The 17340-nt window shown below is 50.2% G+C and overlaps 1 long non-coding RNA gene across 1 annotated transcript; it reads right to left on the bottom strand.

The window, feature by feature from the left end:
* Positions 1 to 9532: 9532 nt before the first annotated feature.
* Positions 9533 to 16231, bottom strand: LOC123613478 (uncharacterized). Its single transcript, XR_006720831.2, has 4 exons — positions 16094 to 16231; positions 15778 to 15981; positions 14900 to 15060; positions 9533 to 13644 (listed from the first exon to the last, which is right to left on the bottom strand). It is a non-coding gene; the product is annotated as an uncharacterized LOC123613478 (long non-coding RNA).
* Positions 16232 to 17340: the final 1109 nt, after the last annotated feature.

Here is a 17340-nt window from a genome sequence, read left to right as displayed (position 1 = left end):
GGAAGCGAGTCTGGCGTCTCTCAAGCGGTAGCGTAAGTACCACACGGAGTACCATGTAGGGAAACCAAGATGTGCCCCCTGTGTGCCAGGGAGCTTGAGTCAGAAGTACAGAGTCCAGCGGCCCCAAAGCCAGAGTTTCCCTTGAAGGCCACTGTCTGACGGTGTCTTTCTGCCAACGTGAAATTAACACAGTAATTATAACACACCCTGCTGACTGGTGGTAACACGCAGCACGAAAGATGGATGTGTGCTTAGTGCTCAGGGGGATGTTCCATCAGTTGTCAGCTACTGGGTGCTGCCTCCTCTCCCCGTAAAGAGCCGCATCATGTCTTGGGATGACGTGCATGGGCGTCTCTCCGGTCCGTGGGCAAGGCAGAAGCACGTCTAGGGAGTAAACGGCATCTTGCTTACAAGCCTTTGCCTTGCCTGCTGTGTGCCAGAGCCCAGGGGACCGGCCAGCAGTTGCAGACCTGGAGGGAGCCCGGGACACTCTCTGCTCCTCCCAGGTGAGAAGACTGTGTTGTCCTTTAAATAGTAAAATTTGGGATTTAAGGGACAATTGAGTGCTATCCATTTTATAAATGGAGAAGGCAAGGCCCAAGAAGAGTAGGTGCCTTGTCCAAGGTCACGGAGAATGAAGGTTCCCGCCCAGGGCACCAGGTTGTCTGTCTTTACCTCTTTTTGTAAGTTACTGAGGTCAATAGATGGCCGATTAAAAGTGTCACAGAATAACAACTGGCCTCTGTTCTGTGTCTTTTGTTGGATGAGGTGATGATCAAACCAGGAGGAACATCATGGTTCTGATCACGACAGTGAGTTCCACTCAAGTTCCCCTTTCTTCCAGCACAAGTCTGGGTTCCAGATCATTTGATTCTGTGACTTCTAAGTATCACATAGCCTTTGAGGGGGAAAAAAACTCAGCAGAATGAGGGGCTGAATGCCCACAATTTTGCTTTATTGCTCCAGAAGAGACCTTGTCTCCTATCAACGCATTCTTGTACATCAAATCATGAAAATCAAATAGAGGAAATCTTTATTGTCCTGTGTTGAGTGTATTTTTTTCCTTAGAATATTTCACTCACTTCTGTTACTGCCTATAGAATACTGACAATGTTTGTCACAGCAAAATAGCTAGAATCTGAATTTGCTTTTGCATCTGAAATGGAATTTGGAATCCGACAGCCTCTGGTGGCCAGACACACACACTGGCAGCGGGAAGTGCTGTGGGGTGAAGGGGGTACGTGTGGGGACAGGCGTCGGCGGGTCCACGTCTCATGTTTACACGGCAAGAATCTCATCCTCTGTACAAATTAAAGCTCAGAAGCAAGTCCTTCAAAACCACATGACATTGAGCCTTCCTGTCTTTCTACATCGTCTCTGTCTTCCTGGAACTCATGCATAACAAGCATAAACTTTCAACTTTACACGAGCAAATCCTTTCCCAATAGAAACAGCTTCTTTTAACATTGAAAAACCCTTTGCAGGAGCAGCAGCAGTGTCAAAGACAATCTCACTTTGCAGAAAACCTCATTTCTCACTGGGGGCCTGGAAGCAATAGTGGTCCCTCTGTATGTTGTTGGAATTTACATTTGGAAATTGAATTGTCTCCTTGAGGGTTGTTATCAAAGTAATTTTTGGAGAATCACTTACATCCGGGTACACCAGCACGAGGCTGAGCTGACAGAGCCCTGGTGTCACCCCAGCTGTAAAACTGCTCCTTCTCTGAGCAGTGGAATAAAAGTGCTGTCACTGTCATTACTGAAGAATATTCATCGTTTCAACCTCTACACATACTTTTTATAACATCTTGGAACATGCTTCCAGATTTGACAGATCGGAAGACAATGTCACTGTTCACCTCCTTCCTGTCAAATTGATAAAGACAAATGATGCCCATTTTACAGGTGGGAAAATGAAGCCCGGAAAAGTGACTTTCCCAGATCACTTAGTCACTGGTGGAACAGAGCCTGGGGTCCAAGGCCGTTGTCCACTCCAGAGAGGCGTGCCTCCAGCCTTCCTGTGCAGGTGCTCACCTGCGCAGCACAGGTCCTGACCCGGCAGGTCCGGGGCCTGGGAGCCTGCATCTCTCAGGTGCTGCTGCTGCTGATCGCACGGTGAGCAGCAAGGTACTGGACCTCACCGCCTCTGAAGAGATTCCCATCTTGCGAGACGCATTTTTAGAAGGCATGTCCGGCCACCCGAAGGCAACGTAGGCATGAGTGACAAAACAAGCAGCTGATACAACTATGACAATGGTGACTTTTACCCCCACATTTTCAACTCCTTTAAAGTAGTTTTGTGACACCCGTCACCTGTCTCCTATTCAGAATTATCTGGTGGTCCGTATTTTCATCCAGTTCTAAGCAAGACGGAAGGAAGTGCAGAAAGGGGGCAGGCGTGTCCTGGGGCTGCTCAGCCGAAGGTGACAGCAGACCATCTATCTCTATGCTCACTACCTTTTAAATAAAGGCAGGTCCAAGAGGACCTGAGCCAGCCCCACCTTCCTCTGTGGCTCCAGTCAAACTGTTTGTCACGCCATGGTCCCCAGCCCTGCCCAGGTGTCACCGGTCCCCATGTGAACACTGGTCCTACTACAGGGGAACCAGGTCCAAACAGCACTGTCCCTTGATGGGCCCTCCCTCCGTGGGCGTGTGTGTCATTATCATCATTGTACGGCTTCCCCAGGGACAGGGAGGAGGGTCCCCGATTTCCATCCACCTTTGCGTCAGGTCACTTGGAACAAGCAACAGGGCACCCCACGCGGCCTTTATTTAAAGATAGGCCTGTAAAAGTGAATAATTTAAGAGGCTGTGGCCTTCATCAGAGGAAGTTATAAGCCATGCAGCTGCTTTTTTTTTAAATTGCAGTGCAATTGATGTACAGGGCTGTGTGAGCGTCTGGTACACGGCGGAGCGAGCCCACTGCACACACATATCTATTCCTTTCCATATTCTTCTTCATTAGAGGTCATTACAAGCTGTGGAGGAGCATTCCCTGTGCTGTTTGTTGCAGCAACATGGATGGACCTAGAGATCATCTTACTAAGTCAAGTCAGACAGAGAAAGACAAATATCATATGATATCACTTATATGTGGAATCTAAAAAAAAGACACAAGTGAACTTATTTACAAAACAGAAACAGACTCACAGACATAGAAAACGAACTGACAGTGACTAGCGGTGGGGGAAGGCGGGGGGTGGCAGAGGGCGAGTGCTTCCAAACACGCCACCCTCGCAATGAGCCCAGGCCCCTCCCTCCCTCCTGGTCTGCGGGGACGGCGGGGCTGTTCCCAGACTCATCACCCCGCCGGTCCCTCTTCTCCTACCTTGCCTGGTGCACCGAGGGCGGGCTGAGGGTCAGCGCAGCCCCGGGAAGCACCTTGCAGTCGGCTCTCGCCCGAGCCTGGAGGTGTCCACAGCAAAGCCAGCCCCCCGCGAGCTGGCAGTCAATACGGATTTGCCGCGTCTCAGTTTGCGGGATGGAGTGGTCCTAGAGTTGGGTGGCGCTGGTGACACGGGCGCTGCTCCACTGCAGGGATCTAACCCCTGAGTGGCCAGGCTGCACCGAGGTTACATCGGCCGAGTGCTGGCAGGAGCCCAGCCCTGAGGTTTCACCAGGCGGGGAAGGAGGCGAGTGGGCCCTGACCAGCAGGAGATAACGGCCCGCAGCTGAGCAAGGTGTGGCCTCGTGGCGCAGCTCAGCCCCAGCTTTCTCCAATAAGCACCAGCAGCTTAGAGCAGGTGAAGGATCACGTATTTTTTAACCACAGGCAGGATGGGCTTTCTCTCAGGCTTCCTGGATGGGGGTGGGTGGATTTAAGGGGCAGACCCCAGGCCCCAGTGCACTGTGTTCACCTTGTCCAAGCCACTTGGAGGCTGTGTCATTGGTGGGGCACCTTCCACTGAGTGCAGCGTGAGGGGCCTTGTCACACAGCCCCTGGTCTCCATCCTACGTGCCCAGCCCTGCCCGTGACGACCTGTCCAAACCGCCATCTGTGAAGATGGTGGCAGCATTGTCTGTCATCACTTCCAGGACTTGGGCAGCCCACTCCACTGACATCCTCTAGCAGTCTGGTAAAACTGGACCAGAGAGAGCTGGGTACCAACCACACTCCTTCACCGGAGGATGTCGCAGGGTGTGGGAGAGTCTGCGAACACAGGTGTCTGCAGCAGGCAGCCCGCGGATGCGGCGACGTGAGCCGGAGCCGGAGAGGAGGCCCAGATCCCCGGCGGCTGACAGCCGGCCTCCCGCACAGGCAGCGAGCAGGACAGGGCCCTATTATGTGGGTGAGCAGGGCCGAGCTGGCATGTTGTCATTCTAACCTGTGTAAGTCCGCTGGCTTAATTGCTCCTGTCCTTTCAAGATGACTCACCACCAACAATCTCATTATCGCACACACATGTTTACTTCCCGTTTCCAGGGCTCTCCATGCAGCCCCGAGAGCAGTGAAGGAGGAGAGAGAATATTATGTTCACCAACAGCGTGGTTTGTCCTCTCCCCCCCCCACCCCCTCGGCAGCATCCACAGCCGGGGAGCAGGGAGGGCGCAGCATGTCAAGGTGGGCGGCCGGGGAAGGGCACAGGCTTGGGGCTGGCTGGAGCAGCAGGGGGAATCCTGCCAGGTAATGATGTGGTGAGGAGCCCCACAGGACGCCCACCCACAGGACAGGGGCCCCCTTCACTAGCCAGGCGTCCACGCCTGGACTGTGAGGTGCTGCCTGGTGGTGGGGGCGCTGGGGACCACCTGCACGTGGTCCTGCTGCAAGAACCACCCACTTGGTCGGGGAGGGGCCTGAGCACAGAGAGCTAGGTGCCCGCGGAGGGAGGCGGGACGTTGCACCAGCTCCCGTGCTCCAGCCCGGTACTCACCGCTTGACACGCTTATTTCCCTTAATCCCCAGAGCAGTGTGTTCTAGACATTGTCCAATGGAAGGACCACAGATCCGAGACGCATGTGTAATCAACAGTGCTCCAGTAGCCACAGTCCAAAGGTGAAATTCATTTCCTAGTGTCTTCCTGAGCCAAATATATCCAAAATATTCTCATTCCAGCTTGTAATCTGTATCAAAAGTTATTGAGATTTTTCTTTAACTTGGTTTGAACAAGCCTCATTTTAAGTACACACTGGCTGAGAGGCTCCTGGCCACCACATTGGACAGTGACATCCTAGGCTGTGAGCCCAGCAGGGGTGCTGGACTCTAACCCCAGTGGGGCTCTGGGCGGTGAGCTCAGGCAGCATTTCTTAACTCAATACTACCTAACACATCTCCCTGCCATCGGGCGGGGCGCTGATGTAACTGCTTCCATAATAACTTCTTTGAGCCCCAAAACCACCTTGTGAGGGAGGATCTATTATCATCCCTCCCACTTTACAGACAGGGAGACTGAGGCACAGAGAGTTGCAGAAACACACCTGAGGGCCATAGGGTAGTAAATAAAACCTGTAGGGAAGGACCAAGTCAGCCCGGCTCAGAGTCTGCGGCTTAAGCGGCAGGTCCGAGACCTTTCAGACCTTACACAAATCGGGCGGTGCAATAAGCTTCTGGGGGACAGACGGCTGAGGGGGATACTTATTTCCCATTTACCGATGTAAACTGAGGCCCCAGGAAGTTAAGTGCATTCCACAATGTCACACAGCCTGAAAATATCTGAGTCGCTGTTAAACCAGGTGTATCCGACTTGGAACGTTGGGGAAGGTTCCAGAGGGTTTTCCACGAGAAGCGTGGATGGCCTCTGGCCAGTTTTATGGAGGGGTGGGCATTTGAGCTGAAAATGGCACACATCAAGACAGGGAGGAAATTTCAAGCCAGAAGACTAGGATGGAAGGAGAACAGGATAAATCCACCCCAGTAGGTGCGGGGGGTAAGGTGGGAGAGGAGGACATGAGACGGGAACCACTGAGAGCACTGGGAAATCACCTGCTAGGAGCTGCACCACCCTACCCACCCACCCCCTCCCCGCTGGGAAAGGAAGGCTCTGACCGGCTGATCGAAACTGTGGGCGCCAGTAGCAAGTGTGGAAGACGAAACAGCGGGTTCTCACCACCGATTCTCATCATGTCCCAAGTCTGCTGCCTCTGTGCCTCCTGGTGCCTGCTGTGGTCTGGGAGGAGCTGCAGTGAGTGACTTTGCCTGAACTTCCGAGGCTCAACTAGGGGGTAGCAACCCACCTGGTGGAGCCCTCGCCCCGGGCCCCGGGATGCGGGAGCAGCTCTGCCTAAGAAGGGAAGGAGGTTGCAGGGGGGGGGGCATCCTTCCCCTTCCATCCGTCTCTTTCCTCCTTTCCTTCTTTCTCTTCCCCTCCCTTCTTCACTTACTTTAGAAAAAGATCAAAAGCATGGAAAGCTCACTCCCCACCCCCCCTTGTGCAGTATCAGCTATGGGGTTTAAGATCTGCTAAAATGTTCCCCAAACCTAGGATTCAGATCTTCATTTTATTATTCTTACATGAAAGAGAAAATGTAGGTACATTTTCTGTTTATTAAAAACAAAAAAAGGCACGTGTAAAATGGCACTTTTTGGTTGCACAACTCTCCTGGTATATTATTTATTGCAAAGGAAAATTATCGTGCTGATAAGAAAATAGTGTCACTTAAAAATTAGGTGGTTCCCAATCAACTTACGGCAGTAATTGCTGCAGTGTCCTCTTTGATTTAGATACAGTAATATCAATGTGACTGCCACTGGGAAAAATTACAACGGCTGTTAGTGATAACTAACACATAAATGGCAATGAACAGGAACATGTATTTTATATCGGATTCCACGGTGGAGCAGCAGGAAGAACCCCAGCGGTTTCAACAATCTGGCACTGGTCCCTCAAGGAGCCAAGCGCCCCCAGCTCTTCCATGTAAACGAGGGGGATGATTACGGGGAGTGCAGGGGCGTCCTCAGCCTCCCCCGGGCTCCGTAACGGGGGTCCTCCAGCCCTCCTGCAGCAAAGGAGGGGCAGCACCAAGAGAAGCAGAGGGCGCAGAACCCGCCTCTGCCGCAGGGCTGGGCAAGGCGCTGTGAGTGTTCACTGGGAGGCGGTCCAGCGCCTTTGTTCCTTCCCAGCTCTTTTGACTGGGTGCTATTCTCGGTACTAAACTAAGATGCAAAATCCACAACACGTGGTCTCGGTTCCCCCCACCCACCCCTTCCCCATCTATAAACTCCAGGGGAGCTTACCCTGCACTGGTTTTGTAACATCCGGATCTCCCTCTGGTCCCAGCCCAGAGAGGTTTGCTGGATAAAGGTGTTCACCATGGAGTGGGTGATGGACAGGACAAATGACCTTCATTGTCCATTGTCCCCTGGCAGGCACGGGGCCCATAGGAGTCATGGGCACATCTGCCGATGGGACGGGCTTCTCATTAGGAAGAGGCATTATTTTAGCTCTTAGGATGTTGGACTAACTGGATGGCATTTGCACTTAGTCATTAACCTGTTTAACCTGTTAACTCCCACCATCACCTAGTAAAGAGGGGCCCTGTGGAAGTGAGGCTCCCGGCAGGACACAGTGAAGTAAAATGAGGGATGGGAAGGGACCCACTGGCCAAGGTGGGCTTGGGGGCCTGGTGCCAGTCTAGACTCTGCCCTGCTCCCTAGACACAGACAAGGCACTTGGCCTTGACAGCCACAGAGGAGGTCCTGGGCTGCACAGGTGAGTCCAGGTTGTGCTGTGGGTCCAGCTTTTCCATGGAGGTATGGGCACCCTCACTCGGAGAGATTCTAATTCCGTAGACCTGAGGGACCTGAGAGAGGGCCTGACTGTGTACTTACGATGCTCCTTGGGGAGTTCGAGCCATAATAGTAGTAATAATGATAATGGCTACTGTTCACTTAATATTGGGACAAGGTATTACACTAACTGCTGACTCAGACCTCATTTGACTCTCAAAACTAACATTTCCGGTGGTTTCTAATATTCATCCCATTTTACAGAAGTGGGCAGGCACAGAGGCTGAGTCACTTCCCAAAGTCACGCAGTAAGTGTGAAGCCACGTTTGGGGCTAGCCAGTTAGCCCCAGAGCCCTCACTCCTGACCAATATAACACTCGTATATGGTGCTGCTGGGGTTTTCTGCCTGAGAACTCTGGCCTAGATAACCGACAACATCACATCTTCCTTAGTTTATGACAATGTGAAGCTTGGTGGAAGCAGGAGGCACAGGAATTCCCAGAGTGTGGGGTGATGCCAGGCTCCACCTGGGGCTTAGCAGTTGGCAGCCCTGGGCAGCAAGACACCACCTGGGCCGCCAGGGAAAGGAAGCAGGTGGGTCTTCTGTTCCTGACGCCATAGTTACTGGTAGCAACTCTCTCCCACTGCAAACAACTGAAAGGATTGGATTAACTTCAGAAATCTTAAAATCAGGAAGAGCTGGCAAAATGGTTTTAAAAATATGAGACCAAAATGTATGTGGAAGTGGAAACACAGAGAGGGAGGTGGAGCACTGGAGCCACTTCTACTGTGAAGGAATCTGTGAAGAATGGGATCCCTGAGCTTCAGTTTCCGTAGCTTTACGAGGTGCTTGGGGCCGAAGATAAAGCCCAGGACCATCTGAAGTGAAGAGGCTTAGCACCGAGCATAGAGAGGGAAAAGAAAAAAACGGTCCCTGATAACTGCAATCACAAGCCAGCGCTTGCCTAGATTTGTAACCCAAATTCACAAGATCTGGTTAGTTTAAAAAAAAAAAAACAAAACACCTCAAACCCTTGAATTTAGTGCAGAGTGGATCCACCTGATAGTGTACCCAAAGTGCCTGGCAGAAACAAGCACAAATTCTCTCTGAAGGAATTCGTCTTCATCCTATACATCAAGTAATTCCCGTAAGGAAAATGAACAGACACCGTGAAAAATACTTAATAAAGAAAGAAATAACATGCCATGAAACAGACGCAGCAGAAGCAAAAGAGCACAGAGGCAGACATGAAAAGATGTTAGGAACGAACAGGTAAAGATTATAAAATAACAATGCTTATGCATTTAAAGGAAAACATTTCAAGAAAAGTTGAAACAACCTGGAATATTTTTTAAAAGAATTGATGTAATTTTAGGAAGGAAAATAATATAATAACTGAAATTACCATTCAGTTACTGGTTTAAGTGCTGATTAGATATGGCTGAAGAGAGAACTCATGAAGTGGAATACAGATGAGAGGAAATTGTCCAACATGCATCACAGAGAGTCAAAAAGGTGGGAAAGAAAATATGAAAGAAAAGTTAAAAGTCAGGGAGGATAGAGCAAGAAGGTCTAACATCGCTCTGGTCAGGGGTTCACAAAGAGATAAGAAAGAGGGTGTGAGAGAGGCAATATCTGAAGAAATAATGACTAACAGTTCAGAAATGATAAAAGGCAGTAATTCAAGGCTTTAGGAAGGCCAATGATTTCCCAAGTAGGATAAATACAAAGAAAGTCACATCTGGATACACACTCATGAAACTGAGAACACCAAAGAGAAGAAGGGGGGAAAAAAGACAGATTGCCTGTAAAGCAGTGGCTGACCCAAAGCTGAATTCTTTTTTTCTATTGAAATGTGGTTGATTTACAATGCTAACTTCAGGTGTACAGCAAAGTGATTCAGTTACACATATACATACATACATTTTGTTTTTGTTTTTTAGATCCTTTTCCATTGTATGTTATTACAAGAAATTGAATATAGTTCCCTGTGCTCTATAGTAGGTGCTTGTTGTTTATCTATTTTATATTTAGTAACATGTCTGTATTCTTAATGGCAACCATGGAAGTCTGTAAAAAAGGAATGTCATCTCCAAAGTGCTCGAATACTATAGCAGGAGTGTAGAATTCCTTGTCCAGTAACAATACATTTCAAGAAAGAGGACAAAATAATATTTTCAAACAAAAACAAGTTGGCCACAAGCAGATGGTAAATTCTCAAGAAACTGTACTTTAAGAGAAGGAAATGACCCCGTATGGAAGTTTGAAACATGAGAAAGAATGAAAAGTAATGAAAATTGGAAGTGTTTAGATAAATATGAGGGAAATGAATTGGTGAAGATGTCTGTAAAACATTTTCATATTCAGAGTCTAGCCATCGGAGCTACCATTCAACTCAGAGTCATTGAGGTCCACGTGTCCACACACAGCGCCATCCTCTGTGCACTCAAGAGGGTTGACAGGGCAGAACTTGAGCCACTGTTGACTCCAGAAATTTATTCCAACCACTGACACTAATTCTCCAAGTTTATTTCATCTTATCAGACAATGTCAAGGAAAGATTTTCATATAATTATGGCTCATTCCTTCCCCAAGTGGTTCATAAATTTTTTTTGACCCACATTGGGGGTTTGCAGTGGTCCAGCCATATGCCTCCAGGAAAAACAGCCCAGTTCAAGCACACGTGGGCCATCACCACTGCATCACTAATGGCCTGCAGCATTCGCAGCATTGATGGTAAAACGCATCCCAATTTCAGAGACCTTAAACTGTGGAAACAAAGAATCAGTGGAACTAACTGCATCCTGACTCAGGAATACGAGGGCACTTGCTTCTGGGGACTCCAAGCCAGGCATGATCTGAACACCCGGTGGACAGAGGGAGGCCTGGGCCTGCAGACCTGGCTGTGAGACGGGGTTTGGGCCTGCTTCCTGGCCAGCGTCTGAAAGCATGACAGACCAGAGCGGAAAGGAAGGCAGAGGCAGGTGAGAGCGAGCCTGGGGCTGCAGGACCCGGGCCGGGACCGAGGCGCGGTGCCCTGGGAAACGCCCTGGCTGGGGGACCCGCAGGGGTGGATTCAGAGCCTGGCTCTGTGCTGTCCGGTGCAGATCATTAAATGGTCTCAGCCACCATGTTTGTCTTTAAGACAGGGGGACGGTGCCCACAGAGTCATTCTAGAGATGAGGAGCCACAGTCGATTCTTACTGCTCTGGGGGTTACGCTCCATGGAGTCCCATGGGCACCGAGTCAGCCAACACTGGACCTTTGTTCCCAGGGGAAGTCAAGGGGGAGGCCCCTTCCAGCCTCTGGTCACTACGTGTATCAATCAACCAACACACAACCTCGTTTTACGTGTTTCTGTTTAAAAACACCTTATTTAAAATACATTGTTGATCCATTGACATTGACCTCACAGCCAGCAGCTCTGTAACCCCCACCTGGAAGAAGCTCATGCCACACACCTGCTCCTCCGTGAGGCACAGCCGTCTTGCCTTGGGAACAGGAGACAGCCTTTCGGCGCTATGCCCGGGGGCCATTCTGGACTGCGAAATTATCCACAAAAGGCACAAAAGTGAGAACAACGTGGCACAAGGATCCCGTGAAAAGGACACGTGTTTGCACCGTGAGAGTTGAAACAAGAAGGCAGAACATCCCTGCGCTGGACCTCAGCTGGGGACGTGCCCGTGAAACTCTCCCATGCCCTGCACGTGTCCGTGAATGACCACGAAGGCACCACGAGTATCGATTTGGGGATTACAGTTGAGTCTCGGTGAGAAGGCAAATTCAGTGAACAAGTGAGGCTCAGCAGTACGTGTGTAAAGCACTCACTCCTTCACGGGTGCCCAGTGGATAGTGACTCCTGAAGTGACAACACTGTAACACCTCCGGTGTCCCTATGGGACCTTACCACAAGGGGAAGCCTGCAGAGCGGGGCTTAGCTGGGAAAACTGAAAGGCTTACCCGTCTGTCCTTGATCATCCGTTCACAACAGACATTTACTGACTCTCTGTTCCGGGACGTGCACAGAGAACAGAGAACATGATATGGTCTCCAGCAAGATCATGCACAAGTGGGCTATTTCTGAAGTTGTGCCACCGCAACAACTGTTTCTCATCCCAGGCACTCAAACGGTGCTTAATATGCACCAGACGTTGAGATTAGGGAAGCGTGTTTAATCTCGACAACGGCCATACAGGGCAGGTGTGTTTTTTTGCATCTTACAGATGAAGAAACTGAGGACAGGTACGTAGCTGGCCCAAGGTGACATGGCTGGAAGACGATGGGTGGCCCCAGAGTCTGCATCCTTCACACACCGTGTCATCTGAGTCAGCTGTGGCCATTACATCGCTGGGATTTATGCCAATTTTTAAATATATCACGGCCCAGAGACAGTGGACTTCAGGTTGCAGTGTTGACCACGTCCTCAACTGGGTCTCCATTATGCCAAGGAATCAAGTAAATTCAATTAAAAAGCATGCAATTTAATAAAATAAGTAAACCCCCTGGTAAAACCGTGTGTTCATCTGATCAAAGTTCCAAGTTTCTGTCCTTCAGCTCTGTGTATGTACAGGGCGGGGCTGGGGACTGACGGCTCGCCAGACCGGTGATGTTGGGTGAGTCCTTTGACGCCTCTGGGCTTCACGTTCCTCATCTGACTAACGATTCCCAGCGCCCGTCCAGCTCTGGCCTCCCGTGTCTCACTCAGGTACAGAGGCTCCCATCCTGCTCTCCAGGTAGACATGTGCTAGGCATGGCTTTGCTTCCCTGTCCACACGTTCCTTCTCCACCTGGCCCCCACTCAGACAATACTGGAAAACAGTACACAGCCATTGTCTCACTGACCTAGGAAGCTGTCCCTTCCTCAATCATGTCTGTGGGGTCTCTCCCAGGGGTTGGAATTATCTAAAGAGTTCACTGCTCTTCAAGAATTCTTCCTGCATGCCGTAAGTTTCTGTGATTTGATTTATTAAGAGCAGCATAAAAGCCTGGCACACACCTTCACCCTCTGATCACACACAGTTTGTCTGTTGAACCTTCCGACCCAAGACTGGCCAGTTGGATGGAGCCATTGACTTCATTAAAGACGTTTCTCTGACGGGTGGGGTAGGGGTCATACCACACTCGGCAGGCAGTTAACTAGTAGGTAACAAACACTTTCAAAGCATTTATAGCCAACACATGGATGCTGCTTCCAGAAGCCCGTCCAAGATAGATCCTCAGAGCACAAATATTCGTGTATGAAGCTCTCCTGTCCCAGTGTTATTCGCACCCCATCTCTGTGAAGGCAGATGACGTGTCCCTTAAAAGTCACTCAGGAAGTTTCATGACGCAGGCTCGATAAAAAAAATCAGGTGATCAAGTTGTACACATTTGCACAGTGTGACCCTGAGTTTTGTTAATCATACACGCACGACAAAAAGCCTGGAAGGACACTGGGCAATGATGATTATCTCTCAACAGCAGTAGCAGAAATACACAGCTACTTTATATGATTTTCTGTATTTTCTGAGTTTTCTCTAATAATCATATGTTCTATGTTAATAAATGCACTCAACATGGCTTCACATTTTTTTACAACTCATGGCGTCAGTAACCGGGTGTACAGCAGTCCTCTCTCAGGGGGAAGGGCTCCGTCAGGGGACTGCAGATGGCGTGGAGGGGCCACGCCACTGCCACTGACCACGGATCCACAGGAGACACCTCACGGGTGCTTATGAGTACCAGCAGGACTGTAGGCAGCACTTCATGTGGGGGTAAATCTTAAAATCCCCAGCCTCTCTTGCCGGCACCCAAAGAAAGCCCTAATAACCATGTCCTAAGTGACATTTTGCGATGCTGGTCCAGCAGCACACCCTCCTGGCTCAGGGTGCCTGACAGATGGAAATGCACTCCCCTCAGACAGCAGCACGTGGCATGTTCCAAACAACGTGGGCTTTCCAGCAGTCGGGATATCGCAGGCTACTAGCTGTAAGGAATACACACTGAAACCCCAACATTTGTTTAGTGAGACTAACAGGGCAAAGGGAGTTTAATGTGCATAATCACTTATGACCATAAATGAGCTGGAAGTTAGTTCTGGATGGAAAAGGTAAAAGTCACAGATTTCGGTCCTGAAGAGCTGCGCCCTCTGGCCGCTCTGCAGCTTTGGTCCAGAACAGCCGTGACGTCCCTTCACTTATTTACAGCCATGGATCACTTTTGTCTGGGGCCTGCTAACTTGGTGCAGGTTTAAATTTGAGCAAGTCATGATGTTTTGTCAAACGGTTTTGCTGGATCAAACCATAAATTCAAACCACCAGTTAGCAGGCTCCAGTTTCCCAAACACCTGTTATTTCACTTAATTCTGGCCCGGGATGGGGCGCTGGGAGTCGCTGGGGCAGAGGCCACTCTTAACCACAGCTCTTCCGCGCCTCCATCCTCTCTTCCCACCACCTCTTTCTTCATTGTGAGAAGAAAAGCTTCTGTCTCCCACGCCCAGAAAGCAGCAGGAGCCGTCGGGAAGGAAGGACCTCGGCGCCGATGCGCGGAGTCAGCCCGCACGTGGCGCCTGCCCTGCCTCCCTCCCTCGACCTGGGGGCCGGGGAGGAGCCTGTCTGTCCTCCTGCCCAGGAACACCCTTCCCCCGCCGCGCCCTGGTCTCCCTCCCCTCCAGGACGTGTCTCATCCTCAGGTGCCCCTTCTCTCCCCCGATGCTGACTCTTCACTCTCGACACAGAAACGTGCTGGGGGCTCTTGTCCATCGAGTCACTGATCTGAGCAAATGCCTAGGGTCCCTGGCGCCAGGACTGTGCCAGGCACAGGGAAACAGCCGTCGATAAGACCCTCAAGCCGAGAGGCTGCAGGAGACCCGCGCACGGATGGTCGCAGCAGTCCTGACTCACTCCTGACCTCCACCTTCTTGGAAAAGTCCTCTGTACTGAGTCCCCACGGCCCCACCTCCCTCCCTCCCGGCTCACCACACCCTGAGACCACACGGCCAAACTCACGGCGCCTGAGGGCGGAGTCTAATGATGCTTCGAAGCCTTCACCCCCCCTGGCCTCCAGGGAGCAAAGGACTCTGCCTTGGTCCCCTGCCTGCCGCTCTTTCTAGAGCTCCCTCCCCACCCCCCAGGGCCGCCTCCCCTGGGAGACCACGGTCAACAGCAGAAACCCCGATGCCCCTGAGGGCAGCAGCACCACAGGGACTTCCCCGCAGAGGGACTTCTGACGGAGCCCGCGCCCAAGCCTCAGTCTCACCTGACTCTGATCCCACGTGCAGGGTCTCTCAGCTGCGTCCCTCCCTCCGACCAGAGTCCGTGGAAACCTTGGCAGAAGCTGTGCGTTGACCTCTGAAAGTCTTCGAGCAGAGCTGGGGCCAGGAGTTTGAAGGATTATGTAACAGCTAGAAGGTGTCGGTTCTATAATGACAAGATAAATGGTAGAATCTAATGTAATTTTTAGTGTGATGGGGCCAATATTTTTATTTAGAGGGAAATCATTTCTTGAATTTATCATTAACATCCAACAGGAAAGTAAGACTTTAGGAACAAAAATGCATTCACCTGCAACTTTCTAGTTATACTTTTGGTATAAAATATGAGGGTCCTAATTTTTAAGCTGATAACTTCCTGGGTGACGTTATTGCAATTTAGTTCTGTAAACTTTTGTCTTTATCAAGAAATAGCAAGGAGACTTTAGAAAAGGCAATATAGAATTTATATCTCACAGACACAGAAAACAGACTATGGTGACCAAAGGGGAAAGGGCGGGGAGGGGTAAATTAGGGCTTGGGCATGAACAGACACACACTGCTGTATATAAAATAGACAAACAAGGACCTACTGCAGAGCACGGGGAACTGTATTCAATGTCTTGTAATAACATACAACGGAAAATAATTTGAAAAGAAAATAACTATGTATGTATATGTGTAACTGGATCACTTTGCTGTAATAAAAATTTTTTTGAAAAAAATAAGAGGCAGTATCAGTCGATACACTGAAATGAATACCCATGGCCTGGACCCCATTGCATGACAGCTGAGCGGGGCCTGGGGTTATCATGACTGATGCAAGGGCTGGGCTTCAGCAGGGGCGACGGTGCCCCGGTGAACCGCACAAGCCGTGATGCCTCACCTGGAAGTTAGGCTGCCAGCTTCCCATCTCCTCTGGGGCGACATCGGCTGCCTCCTGACTCGCAGGGTGAGCCCGGGGCAGGGAGAGCTGCTCGGACGGAGTCCTTAGCCCTGCCGCACGCGCTCCCTACAAATCAAGCCACAGCGAGCACGTGCAGCTGGTGTCCCTGTCGCAGGGCTGCCGGGCAAATGACCGAAAATGTGGCTGAAAACAACAGAAATGTATTTTCTGTCAGCCCTGGAAGCTGGAAGCCCCAAATCCAGGTGTCAGTGGGGCCACACTCCATCCAAAGGCTCTAGGAGAGAACCTTCCTCACCTCTTCTGGTTTCTGGTGGCTCCTGGCCGTCCTCAACGCTGCTTGACTTGGAGACACATCACTCTAACCTCTGTCTCTGTGGTCACGTGGCTTCTCCTGGGCGTCCGTGTCCAGACTTCTCTCTTCTTCTAAGATGCCAGCCACTGGATTAGCCCCTCCCCACTCTACTATGATCTCATGTTAACTTGATTAAAATCAGTCAAGACCTTATAAGGTCGCATTCACAGGCACCAGGGTAAGGAGGCTGACACAGCTTTTGGTGAGACACAAGCAGCCCACCACTGAGTATGTCTTTTTTGCCAGACACTTTGCGATGGTTTCTCCTCGAATTGTTTCACTTTATCCCTGTAACAGTGCTGTTTGCAGCAACATGATGGGCCTGGAGATCATCATTCTAAGTGAAGTCAGCCAGAAAGAGAAAGAAAAATACCATATGATGTCACTTGTATGTGGAATCTTTAAAAAAGGACATAAAAGATCTTATTTACAAGACAGAAATGGACTCACAGACATGCAAAACAACTTTATGATGGGAGGGATAAATTGGGAGTTTGAGATTTGCAGAGATTAACTGTTATACATAAAATAGATAAACAACAGATTTCTTCCATACAGCACAGGGAACTATATTCAATATCTCATAGTAACCTATAATGAAAAAGAATATGAAAAGGAATATATGTATGTATATGTGTGACTGAAACATGATGAAACCATACATTGACACAACATTGTAAACTGACTATACTTATTAAATTAAAAAATTTTTAAAATCCCATAAGGTGGGAACCCCATTCTCCAGATGAGAAAACTGAGACTTAGAAGGTCAGAGTCGACTGCCCAGGATCACGCGGCTCACGTGTTGCAGAAGTCGCTCTCACATCCAGGGCTCGCCCTCCAACCCAGCACCTAGCTGTGGGGCCAGCTGCTAAAGGCAAAACCTGCACATTGTCCCAGCCCAGTGAGAGTTCAGGCTCTGGGTCAAATGTTCAGTCACAGCTGGGATTAGGACCTCGGGGGGTCAGCAAAGCCTCACGGTGAGCGAGGGAGGATTTTAGTCTGAGAAAGTCAAGTGTTTTCAACACAAAAAGCCCACACACGAAGAGCCTTTGCAAAAGCAGTCGAAGGTTCCAGCTGCACCCAGGCCCCTGATCCGTAAACTGTGTCTAAAGCGGGCCTCACACACCACCCGAGTTCCGGACCGCAGCGGGTCACACGCTGACCCTGGACGCCAGCCCCTCCACACC

This window comes from Camelus bactrianus, chromosome 30 (genome assembly GCF_048773025.1).
Source record: "Camelus bactrianus isolate YW-2024 breed Bactrian camel chromosome 30, ASM4877302v1, whole genome shotgun sequence".
Taxonomy (NCBI): domain Eukaryota; kingdom Metazoa; phylum Chordata; class Mammalia; order Artiodactyla; family Camelidae; genus Camelus; species Camelus bactrianus.
The sequence above is the reverse complement of the archived record's forward strand: the minus strand, read 5'-3'. Positions and strand labels throughout refer to the sequence as shown.